Raw genomic sequence first — 11,596 nt, forward strand, 5'->3', positions numbered from 1 at the left:
AGGATCTGTCTCAGCATGCAGCACAATGGGCTTACTAATACCAGACGTGAAAAAGAAACATATATCCTCCCAGGCACGGGCCCTGGACTCCTGGGGGACATCCACGCCTGGGGGCCTGTCAACAAGAATGCAAACCCTCTGCAGGCAGGTGCATGCATGCAAGAGGTGGAGGAAGGGGCTGAGCCACTTAGGCTCAGTTCTTTCATCAAAACCCACCAACCAGATGAATCATTTCTCCTCCAGGGAAGAATGTGTAAGGGTGTGGAGGGGAACAGCAGCCGGGAAAAGGGGGCCTCCAATGAAGCCCCCTCCAATTTAAGGAAAGAACTCTCTCATCTCCAACAGATCGTCAACATCATAATACCTTGTCTTGGAAAGTAGCTATAGCACAGTGGAGTTGACCAGAATGGGTTCCAGGCCTGCGTCGGATAAGTGTGTAGGGTGGTAAAATATTCTCCACTCTCAAATCAGGTGTGGTTTTAGAAACCAACAAACGGATGAGTGGAGTGAATGGTGTGTGATTAGAACTGGTGCTACACCTTGGGTAGTAACAGTAATGCTTAGAGCAGAAGTGTTTCTCTGTAAAACAAGCCAGGCTCAATACTCTACTGTATGTTAGCTAACGGGAATTTAAATAAAAACTTGAAACTAAAAAACAGAAGAAAAAAACAACGACAAAAAATAAACAAACAGGCTCAGGTGAGGCAGGAAAGAACATGCTGTTTCCCAGCTAAGTGACAATGGGACTTAGTTCTAAAAACTGCAAGGCCAAAATCATACTGGGTGGAGGAAATATTCCTTCCCCTTCTGAACTGAACTATGTTGTTTCTTAAAAAAAAAAAAAAAAAAAAAAAAAAAAGTCTTACTTGGCAAGGTAGCTTACTTCTTAAGGAGACAAGTAAGAAAATCAGCCACAGAAACTTCTCGGTAGGGAAACAGAAGAGCATTCAAAGCATCTACACTGGCCCTCATGTACAGAACCAGGACCTGCCCCCACTGCCTCCCAGGAGACTTTGGTGAATCCTGAGGCATTGGTCATTGTTGCAATAGCAGGAAAACCCCCCGTAAGGCAAAACTACTACCTGAACCCCACAGAGTGCTGTTTGTGAGTGTGTCCAGCTCAGGGGCTTGAAGAAGGAGTCCCATGTGGGAATGGAGCCTGGAGAGAAAGTGGGGTAGATCAGGGGAACATCCTCCTAGCAAAGCTCTACATCTGAAAAGGCCTCCCCACTTTCCGCAGTTTCGAGTAAGATAAAACACACACCGAACCACTCTCCTGAGATCCCCTTGCCCCTTCCATAAAAATTTCATAAACTTTCCTAATAGGCCTGTGAGGTTTATGGAGCAGAGACCAGAGCAGCAGGGAGACTCCGGGAAGGTGGAGGATTCACCCACATCCACCCTCTGGCAGAACTCCCCCAGAGACAGGCTGGAAGGTGGGATCACCCACTAAAGGGAAGGGGCAGTGTGAGGAAGATCCCCAGGTACTGGGGAACGCTGTGCTCCTTCGCGGCTTCCCTTAACCCACATTACATAGGGAGGAACAAGCTCTGGGAGAAAGCAAAGAAGCACTCATACCCTGGGGCCACACATGAATGCCAAGGCAGCAGGCAAAGCTCATTGCTACCTCCTGGCTGGACACATCTGAGTTGAGGAGGAGGTAAGGTCAAAGCGAAGAGGAGCAGAAAGGAATAGATTCTCCAACACGTATAAGGCATTGAGTGAGACAGTGTTCTTGAACCTAAAGATAAGAGAAACAGAAAAACATTTGCAGATCTAAAATCCGATATGTAGCTGCAAGATTCAAGCCATACCCTTTCTAGAATCTCATCCACTGAGTTTCTTCCAGAATTTTTTTCAGGAAAAAAATTGGGGTCTTTGGGCCTTCACTACACTTCAAGATTTCTATAAAACTGTCTCAAAGCTTCCCCCAACGCTATTGATCTTTGGAAATACAAAGACTTCCCCATGATGTCTGCAAATTCCCAGGTGGCCAGGCTCTCCTGGGCACTGTGCCTCCAGGCTCCTGCTGAAATCGATCTATTTCCCACAACACCTACAAAGCATGAATTCAGACCCTTTTTGGATTTCTACAACTCAGAACATGTGTGGGTTTTGCACAATTTACTGAAGATTTCAGTGAGGCAAAGATGGTTTATACCACAAGGATGCTCATCTCCTCAAATGGAACCAGGAGGGGCATCATTCTTACAACCAGCTGCAGCCATCAGACCAGGGCTTGTTCCTGGCCCTGCCCCCTACCCAGCCCAGCTGCTCTTCAGCTCTTCACTCTGCTTCTGTGTCCCCATCCTTCTTCCTTCTCTCCCTTCCCCTCGTCCTGTCAGGGGGGAAAAAAAATCCTCTCCTGTTGCTTCTGTCCTTGGGGTCCCAGCTGTCACCTTCACCTCAGCCAGGTATTTTTTTAGAACAAAGACAATTCTGTCCTTGAAATTTGATGCCAACTAAGTCAGGCCAGCGTTAGGGTGATGTACACGAGGCCCTTATCTCAAACACAAACATTTGAAGGGGCATCAAAAAACTCTGAATCAAGATGTGGAAAATTTTAATGCGGTATTTTTTAAAATATAAAATGAATACCAAAAAAAATGTCTGATGAACAAAATACCAAAATATTAAATAAAGATAGACTGTTGTTGTTTATTTGCTACTCTGTGTCATTTTACAAGGGAAACCTAGTTTCCCATCAGCCCACACTTCCCAGGCAGGGGGCCATTGGGTCCCCGACCCAGTGAGTCTATGGGGGTGGACAATGGTGTGAGAACAGATTGGGCAACACAGGGTTTTATATATAGTCAATTGTCTTCAATTGTAGAGCTGTAGTAACTTTTTCCACTTGTCTCAAAATATGGGAGGATATTTTGATTAGTGTACCTGGAGGCACACAGTTGTCCTTTGGCCTCAGGCTCCAATATGGCTGGCAGGGTACCCCACCAGGGCTGCAGCTAAGGCAGTAGTCCTGCTCACCTTGTATGAAAGCGCAGCAGGCCATAGTGGGTAAGAACTCTGAGTCAGACGGAGCAGAGGCCCAGCTCCTCAACCGCCCACTTCCAGTGAGTGCGTGATCCATCTTCTCTCAGGGTCAGTGTCCTCCCCCAGAACACATAGGCAGTAACAGTGCCTGCTTCCCAGGGTCATTTGAGGATTAGATAAAATATTGATCACCAAGTGTCCAATAACCATCTTCTGTGTATTGCATAATAGCTGGGACAGGCAAATAAGTTGCTTGTGTTTTGTTGATGTATCTCCTAATTTAATGATGTGCCCACTCAATTGATGATGTTGTTTGAAGAGGATCTTCTCAGCATACAAAAAACATTGTTCATTAGTAATAAATGGTACTGTTACTTACTCTTTCCCTCCACAAGATTCTCATCGGTCTTTCAAAATCCATTTTGATGGGGCACTGGGTGGCTCAGTCAGTTGGGCGTCTGGCTCTTGGTTTCGGGTCCTGAAATCGAGCCCGGTGTCAGGCTCCGTGCTCACCTGGGAGTCTGCTTGAGATTCTCTCCCACCCTTCCCCCTGCCTCCACTCATCTCTTAAAATAAATAAAAATTTTTAAAAATAATAATAAAATGCAATTTGAGCAAACCCAATCCAAGCCTGCAAAACAGAGGCTAAGTGGGGAAGCATCAACATATACACAAATCACCTACTTGCCTAACAAAAACAATGGTTTACTTTGTATCTACCATGTGCTTTAGGTGAGATGTTTAACAAACTCTGACCTTACACCAGCCCCACGAAGTTTCACAACTGACAGAAGCAAGTCCAGGGAGGAGAAATAATGTAGCCATAACTGACAATGATAGAAGATTTGATCATTGTTTTGCATCGGCCTGTTCATGCACTAGGGGTACGTCTGCTTTTATGTAATCCTCCCTTTTTCCCAGGGATTACCATCAAAGAGAGATGAAAACAATTACGTGGTCATAGTTCTCAGAGGCTGAAACATATTTGTACCACTGCGGACCCATGTGTATTTCCCCTCTGGTGAAATTTTCTGACTTCAAGAGTCAACCTCAGGATCAAACCTTTGACTATAACAACTGAAAAGTTGCTAAGAGAGGTTAAGCACAACTTCCTTTGTGCTCATCAAATAGGTTTCAAAGTAACAAAGTTCATACCTTTTCGTCAAGCCCTGAGAAATTTAGGGCTGCTAATGGAAGCTCATCAAGAAGAAAAATAAGCTGGGGAAAATATCTTTTGTCATTGCCTCAAAAGTAGGAAGGAGGCTAGGGATACATGCAAATGAAAATACGTGAATAAACTCACTATAAATTCATTTGCGAACCAGGAGGTTTGAGCAGTAGGGGCTGTTGATGGCCCAGATGTTGTCTCATTCTTTTTCTGCCCCGATCTACTTGGAGCTTTTCTTTTTTTTTCTTTTTTTTTTTTTTCCTTTTAATGCTCTAACATTGATGATATTGTTTAAAATCAGCCTGGGACTGGAGACAAAAATGGAGATGCAGTTATAGAAGCATGAACAGCTGAAGCATGAAACTAATACGATCAAGAAAAGTAATAGAAAAATCCTAGAGGCTGGTTTACAAAAAAAACGAAGAAGAAGAAGACAATGCTGAATCAGAATCTTTACTGCTGGGTAAATGCGCTGGAAGGACCATTGCTGGAGGGAAAGTAGTAATTATTCACACCAACATTAGCAGGGACGCGGGTTAGCTGTGGGGAGCATACCTTTCCTTTAAGGCACCAGACCAGGGCAAGGAGAGGGCGTACTGCTTTGCTGTGACAGTCTTCATTTTTTCCCCACCATCCCTGTGGTGTGGTCAGAGGGATTTCTAGGACCCGGTTCCAAGTCTGAGATCAGATTTGGAACAGAATTCTTGCTGCCTTCTGAGATGCCACAGAGCCAGCCGGAAGTCCTGAGCCTCTGTGACAGTGCCACATTCTGCTTGGTATGATTCCATGCTCAAAGCCTTCCAGGGCTGCTGGCCAAGGCTGTTCACAGAGAAGGGAGGCAGCCTCACCAGGGCTGAGATGAGGATGTGTTAAAGAATGCAGGACAGAGCTACACCACTCTTCCCTCCCGTGGACTCAGGGGAAAAAAGGCAGAACGAAATCGCAGCCAGAAGTTACTTTGCATTCTGGGCAAACTCCTAAGATGTGAGACCATCAGGCAGCAAAATGGGCCCTGCAGGCATCAGTAATGTAGTAAGGAGGAGACACGAGGAGAAATGAAGCAAAGGCAGTTCCCATGGCTTTACGTGCAGATTCCAGAAGTTACTGCCAGCACACTGAGTTCAGAGTCACAGGTGAGTGCCCCATGTAAATACATTCTCCCCGGGCAGCCTCCCCCATCACACACCTCCAGGGTCTCCTCCTATGTGGCTTCCTCTAGCACTGGCGACACCTGTGGCATCTGAGCTACTTCTTCGCCCCTTTAGGTTGTGCCGGGACCTGACTTTATTGAACCAGCTTGAAAGTAACAAGCAGTAGAAGGGACAGATCCTGAGAAGGAGCATCCGCTTTCAAGGAGGTGCCTCAGCCAAGGTCATCGCGCAGCCTGCTGGGGGCTACCACTGTTAACCAGGGAGGCTCCGGGGGAATCTGGGGATTTACTGTTCTTGGGTGCATCCCCCAATGTCCCCATCCCAAGCTTCAGGGGCCCACTAGTTCCCTATCAGGGCCTTGACTCTGACACAAGAGACCTGCCAAGCCTCTTCATTCAGCCTCGCTGGCAGCTCTGCCTCCCCTACAACTATATCCTTACAATTCCACATGCCTTCCCCAAAGCTAGAGCAGACGACAGTCTCCTTCAGAGCTGTCATAGAGACCTTCTCATTACAAAGCATGTCGTGAGTTGGACATTGATTGCACTAGACTACTGTTGTCGTTTTTTCATTTTTTTAAGGCTTACGATGCAGTTAATAGAAGCCATAGCACTCTATCTACCATCCTCATCACTGTCATGCCCCATATTACTCAATTGACATAGTTCCCCATGGCCCAGAGCTTCCCCCTCCACCTGCACAGAAGGTGAGAGAAAGCCTGAATAATCACAGTATCGTTGCATGTCAGGGTGATCACCACCTCCCGTACCACAAACAATGGGATCCTTAGTGCCATCAGGCTACTTTGTCACCCAGCTGAAAGGGCTGCTTCCCTCTGGCTTATATTCTGCACATTCCTCCCCCACGGAACATTCACAAGATCCCTCCTGCACGTGTTCTCTAAGGTCCAGAATTCCTTTGGCACGTAAGCTATTTCTTCCTAGACCGGAGACTTAGTCTGGGTTCCCCAGAAAGTAGAGCCTGAGCTAGAGGACTTGTAAACTAGTATTTAATTACAGGGGAGGGTTCAAGGGAGCAGGGGTGAGGAGTAAGCCGAAAGGTGCACAGACCAACCAAGCCGCCAATATGCATCATCCCACTGGCCACCACCAAGGGTGATTGACTGCTTGATTTGCAGGACTACACCTCTGAGAAGCTGTGTAAGTACCATTTCAGTATCATCCCACATCGGGGGAAAAGGTAGAGCATGTATCCACTGGCCCCATGCCCGTGTGTTAAAAGTTCACTATTTGTGGGTTCTGAAGAAGTCAGCATGGGTGCCCACTGCAATGTTCAACTAGAAAGTCCTGGAGGGCAGCGGGGTGCTGTCAGGTTGTACGTGAGGGACAACATCAGAGCCCCACACGCTGGAGCAAGAGACAGGTGAGACTGAGAAAACAGGAACAGGTACATAAGGGGGGTGTAAGGCGATGGGTTTTCTAAACATTGGGGGAAAAAAAAAACAACCCAGAAAGGCAGCCTTACATGTAACGGTTCCAAGTGCAGCATCCGTAACCCCTGGGCAATGAGAAAACCAGAGCCGGAAAGTCAGTGGCACATGAAGAGAGAGAAACTCAAGTGTTCACAACCATGCAGAAAAGAACCAGTCTTCTCTTGGGCACATGAGAAAAATAAAAAATGCAAATTTCTCACTTGAATGTGAAATAGCCCTTTCTACGTGACCATCCCGTGCCCCGTGGCTAGTGTTTATCAACGCTATATATCAAGAAATGCTTTTGCCAGCATATCCATAAGGACGTTTGCTACTTCCTTTATTCACCTTGAACATGACATGGAGTTCTTAAATAAAACAAGTGGCAGAGTTTGGAGGGTGCTACAGTTTTCTGTTGTATTCGTGGGAAGGCACGTACGGGCAAACATGGTGAAAAACTAGGAGGGAAATGTAGCGTGATAGTCTAACAACGCAGTCATCCCCACCTCAAGCCACCTCTCTAAAATTAGTCATTGCAGAGACCAGCTCATAGGCCAAATCTTGCCACCACCATTTATTCTGTAAATAAAGTGTTACTGGGGCAGAGCCACATTCATTGGCTTGAGTATTGCGTGTACCGGCTGTCCTCACCACAACAGCAGAGCTGAGTAGTTGTGACGGAGACCACGTGGCCCGTTAGACCATAAGGCTAAAATATTTACCACCTGCCTTCACAGGAAAAGTATGCTGACCCCTGGCCTCGATTGAAGACAGTAAGCTTCCTCTTACAGATAGGATCTCCAACTTAGCAGTAATCTAAGGCTGATATGATCCCTCAGCCAAGGACTAGAAACTTCCATGTCTTACTCACCATGCTGTGTCACCAGAGATTCATGGAGGGAAAACAAACACGAGGGAGACATGGTGACTTCCCCTTCTTTTTACTAAGAACACAATTCTCAGATTCTTCCATCCAAACTCACGTTTCAAATGCTGCTCCACACACCTAGCCCCGACTAATCTCACGCTGTAACCAGGCAATGCCAGGAACTGTGATGGGGAGGAAAAGGGAATCTCTTTTTAACAGGCTAAGTAAATAACAGTTCTCACGCTGCATCTGACCAAAACTCGAGGACCCGTGTGTTTGTGGCCCTCTGAAGGTGAGCCCAATTCTAACTTCCTCCTTGGGTGTGATTTCCATGCTCTGATAGATAAACCAATTCCTTCAAGGCACTGGGTGCCCCATCTCATTAGTGCTTCTCAATAAATAATGTTCTTCTATATTCTTAAGTGATTCCAACTCAACTGCCACAAAAAGAAAAATAAGATAGCCAAAAGCACGCTTTTTGGCAAAGAACAAAATATAAGGAGATATAATTCTGCCAGATGGCAAAATCCCAGAATTTTAATTTGTTGATTCAGTGACAGGCATAATTAACCACATAACTTACTAAACTATGACGGAAATACAGAAGAATTCTATCATTTTTGCATATTCAGCTGCATCAGGGGCCAAACTGCATCCCCACAAACATGACAATAGATAGAAAAATCTTGCTCACTGGGGCAGAGGAATGGCATTCTTACTGGTTTCTCTGCTTTTCATTTTCTTCCTTCCCGATTCTATCTATACTCCAACTGTGTTATGTTTCTAAAACATACACTGGAGTAGTGGAGTTCCCCTGCTTTGAAATTTTGTAACAGCCCCCTCCTTGTTACCTACGGAGACAGTCCAGGCTCCTTAGCAAACGAGGCTCGCCACAGTTAAGTCGCAAACCTGAGCCACCAGCCTCAGCTCTATTATTTCAAGCATGGTCTTTGCCTTGGGTGGAGGTCACACCATTCTCTGCCTGGTCCACAAACATGGTAAATATATGCTCCTGGATGGGTCAGCAGGCCACACAGCTAGCGCTCTACCCACAAAGCATGGAGGGAAACCTGATATTGTAAACGGACTGTTCAAAGATATTATGTGTCTCATCTCTCAGCCAATGATCCAAAAGTCCCAGACTAGATGGAAGAAGTAAGCCCGGTGTGGCCCTCTCTCCCTGCTATGACTGTCAGGACCCTCATTCACTTGCTCTATGCCCTTTAATTTCCATTGAGGACATAGTCTGATGGCTCTTGGCCTTGGTCTATCTCCATCTCTGTCTGGATAGACAGGTGAGTAGGTAGATGCTTACATACATACATACATACAGCTATCTCACCCAGTGAGGCAGCTGAGAGGTCCCGAGGATCTGCAGGGTATTCAACAAGATTCATTTATCCATTCAACGAATGTTTTAAAGCACTTCCTATGTGCCAGACGCTATACAATGAGTGCGTGAGTATTCACTACTGTATATATACTATGGATGTGCACAGCGAATGAATTCATGCCCTCAGGAAGTTCACAGTCCTCTGATCAGCAGCCCCTGCCATTTTCAACATCTGTGCTGTTTTCCCAGCTTTCCTATGCGCCCTGGGAGCCACAGGACAAACCCCCAAACGTCCAGTGTCTAAGGATCTCCAAGCCATCCTGTGGGTACGTGGACTGGTCAAAAATGAGGAGGGCTCATTGGATGATAGGCCCCATGAGGCCAGTTCCATCACACCGTGGCAGTAAGCACGGAGTTGCAGGGCAATTAGGCTCAAGTCTAAAATAATATCGTCCACATCTTTGCCAAAAATGCTATCCTGCCGCTCATATCTCAGGAGAAACGCGGCCAGGATCATGCACCTGCTGTTCTCACTGGCTCCTCGTTTCAAAGGTTCAGAGATCAGGGTACATGACCAGAATTCATAAGGAGAAAAGACCATCAACTCTCCCTACGTGCAGTCATCTAACTCACCTATGGATAAGTGCGGTGGCCGGCAATCTTAGATCCTTACCTGCAGTTCTTCCTTCACCAGCTAAATTTAAACTCTGCTACTAACCCTGCTTTTAAAATGCTAGTTGGAGCCAGAGCTGAGTACGAACTGCGGCGGCCGGAGTCTTGGCAGGGCAGGCGTTTAGAAAGTTTCTTCCCCTCTTTGACCGAGTTTTAGTTGAAAGGAGTGCTGCTGAAACTAACCAAAGGAGGTATTATGCTTCCAGAAAAATCTCAAGGAAAAGTGTTGCAAGCAACAGTAGTAGCTGTTGGATCGGGCTCTAAAGGAAAGGGTGGAGAGATTCAACCAGTTAGTGTGAAAGTTGGAGATAAAGTTCTTCTACCAGAATATGGAGGCACCAAAGTAGTTCTAGATGACAAGGATTATTTCTTATTTAGAGATGGTGACATTCTCGGAAAGTATGTGGACTGAAATCATTAAAATGGCATGAAGTGAAACTGCCCATTCCAGTGAAGTTGTGAAATCTTTCATCATGTAAATAATTTTCATGTCTCTTTTATAATAAACTAATGGTATCCAAACTAAAAAAATAAAAATAAAAATAAAAAAAATAAAATAAAATAAAATAAAATGCTAGTTGGATTATGCATTCTCCCTACCCAGGAGCCTTCAAAGGTTCCCCATTGCCTTCTACCCAAACGCCTCACTCCAGTGCTGAAGGCCTTCAGAACCTGGCCCCAAACTAACCGGCCTGATACAAACCTCCCGTGCTCACCCCCACTATTACCTAACAAGCTGAGTCCTTTCCCATAACAAACCTCTTATGATGCCCTTTTCTTGCCATTCATCAAAATTCCCTAAATCACTCAAAATCTACCCCAAGGGCCCTTGCCAAAAGGCCTTTCCTAGCACTCAAACCAGTGCAGTGATCTTTTCCTCCCAGGAGCACCGGCTTTACTATGGGTGCCACTCATTACAGACTGTCCTCCTGCTGCAGGTCAGCTTCTCATGTGTATTCTTCTTATCTCCTAGTACCACTGCAAGAACCTTTTGAATGCAGTAACCATGTACCATCATTTTCATCCTTAGCATGATGCCCTGTTGGCATGCTTGAGAAAAGGGGAAGACCTACATTTTTCATAGAAAGAAGAATAAAGGGGCACCTGGGTGGCTTAGTTGGTTGGGCGTCTGCCTTCGGCTTGGGTCATGATCCCGTGGTCCTGGGATCAAGCCCCGCATCATGCTCCCTGCTTGGCAGAGAGCCTGCTTCTCCCACTCCCTCTGCCTGCCACTCTCCCTCCTTCTGCCTACCACTCCCCCTTCTTGTCCTCTCTCTCTATCTCTCTGTCAAATAAATAATCTTAAAAAAGAAAGAAAAGAAAGGAAGGAAGGAAGAAAAAAAAGGAAGAAAGATTAAAAATTCCAGACCGTTCCAGCTGAAGGGAATGGAAATGATGGGGTCTGAGTCCACACAGAGCTTCCTTGGGCAACCCTTCTGGCTACTTCCCTAGGACTCCTGACTCAGAACATAGCCAGAGGACAAAATCCCAAGGGCCAACTTCCTCCTAATGATCCACATGGCAAAGAGCCCAGAGTTTAGGAACGCATCCCTTAATTCTAGACTCCTCCCACTCAGTGAAGTCAGGTCTCACGCTCATATTTATGTAAGAGAGGAGATGCAGGTTAAAATAAGTATCCTGAGTTATGTGTGTACACGAGTCCACTTCCCTCTGCATACAGTGACACAGCCCTGCCAACACACTCCTTTACTGGAATCTCCACAGCGCTTGAATCGTGGCTTAAGAGAGAGCTCCGTAGGATATTTTCCTTTAATGAAAAAAAAAATTAACCTTTGCACATAAACTAAAAATTTCCCAAAGCCTAGAACCTGATTATGCCTAAACTCCATGAATTATTCATGCTGCTTCAAGTGAGAAAGATCAGATTTAATTATGTTCTGAGGGGGCATCTTCCCTAGCATTAAATGGAAAATATCCTCATTTGTCTACTGAGCTGTTTTAAGAACAGGTTATCGTGGGC

General features: G+C 45.8%; 1 pseudogene; it reads left to right on the forward strand.

Moving 5' to 3' along the window:
- Positions 1-5,234: 5,234 nt before the first annotated feature.
- On the forward strand, positions 5,235-10,135 carry LOC113268406 (10 kDa heat shock protein, mitochondrial-like; annotated as a pseudogene).
- The last annotated feature ends 1,461 nt before the right edge of the window (positions 10,136-11,596 follow it).

This window comes from Ursus arctos, unplaced genomic scaffold, assembly GCF_023065955.2.
Source record: "Ursus arctos isolate Adak ecotype North America unplaced genomic scaffold, UrsArc2.0 scaffold_8, whole genome shotgun sequence".
In the NCBI taxonomy this organism is placed as follows: Eukaryota; Metazoa; Chordata; class Mammalia; order Carnivora; family Ursidae; genus Ursus; species Ursus arctos.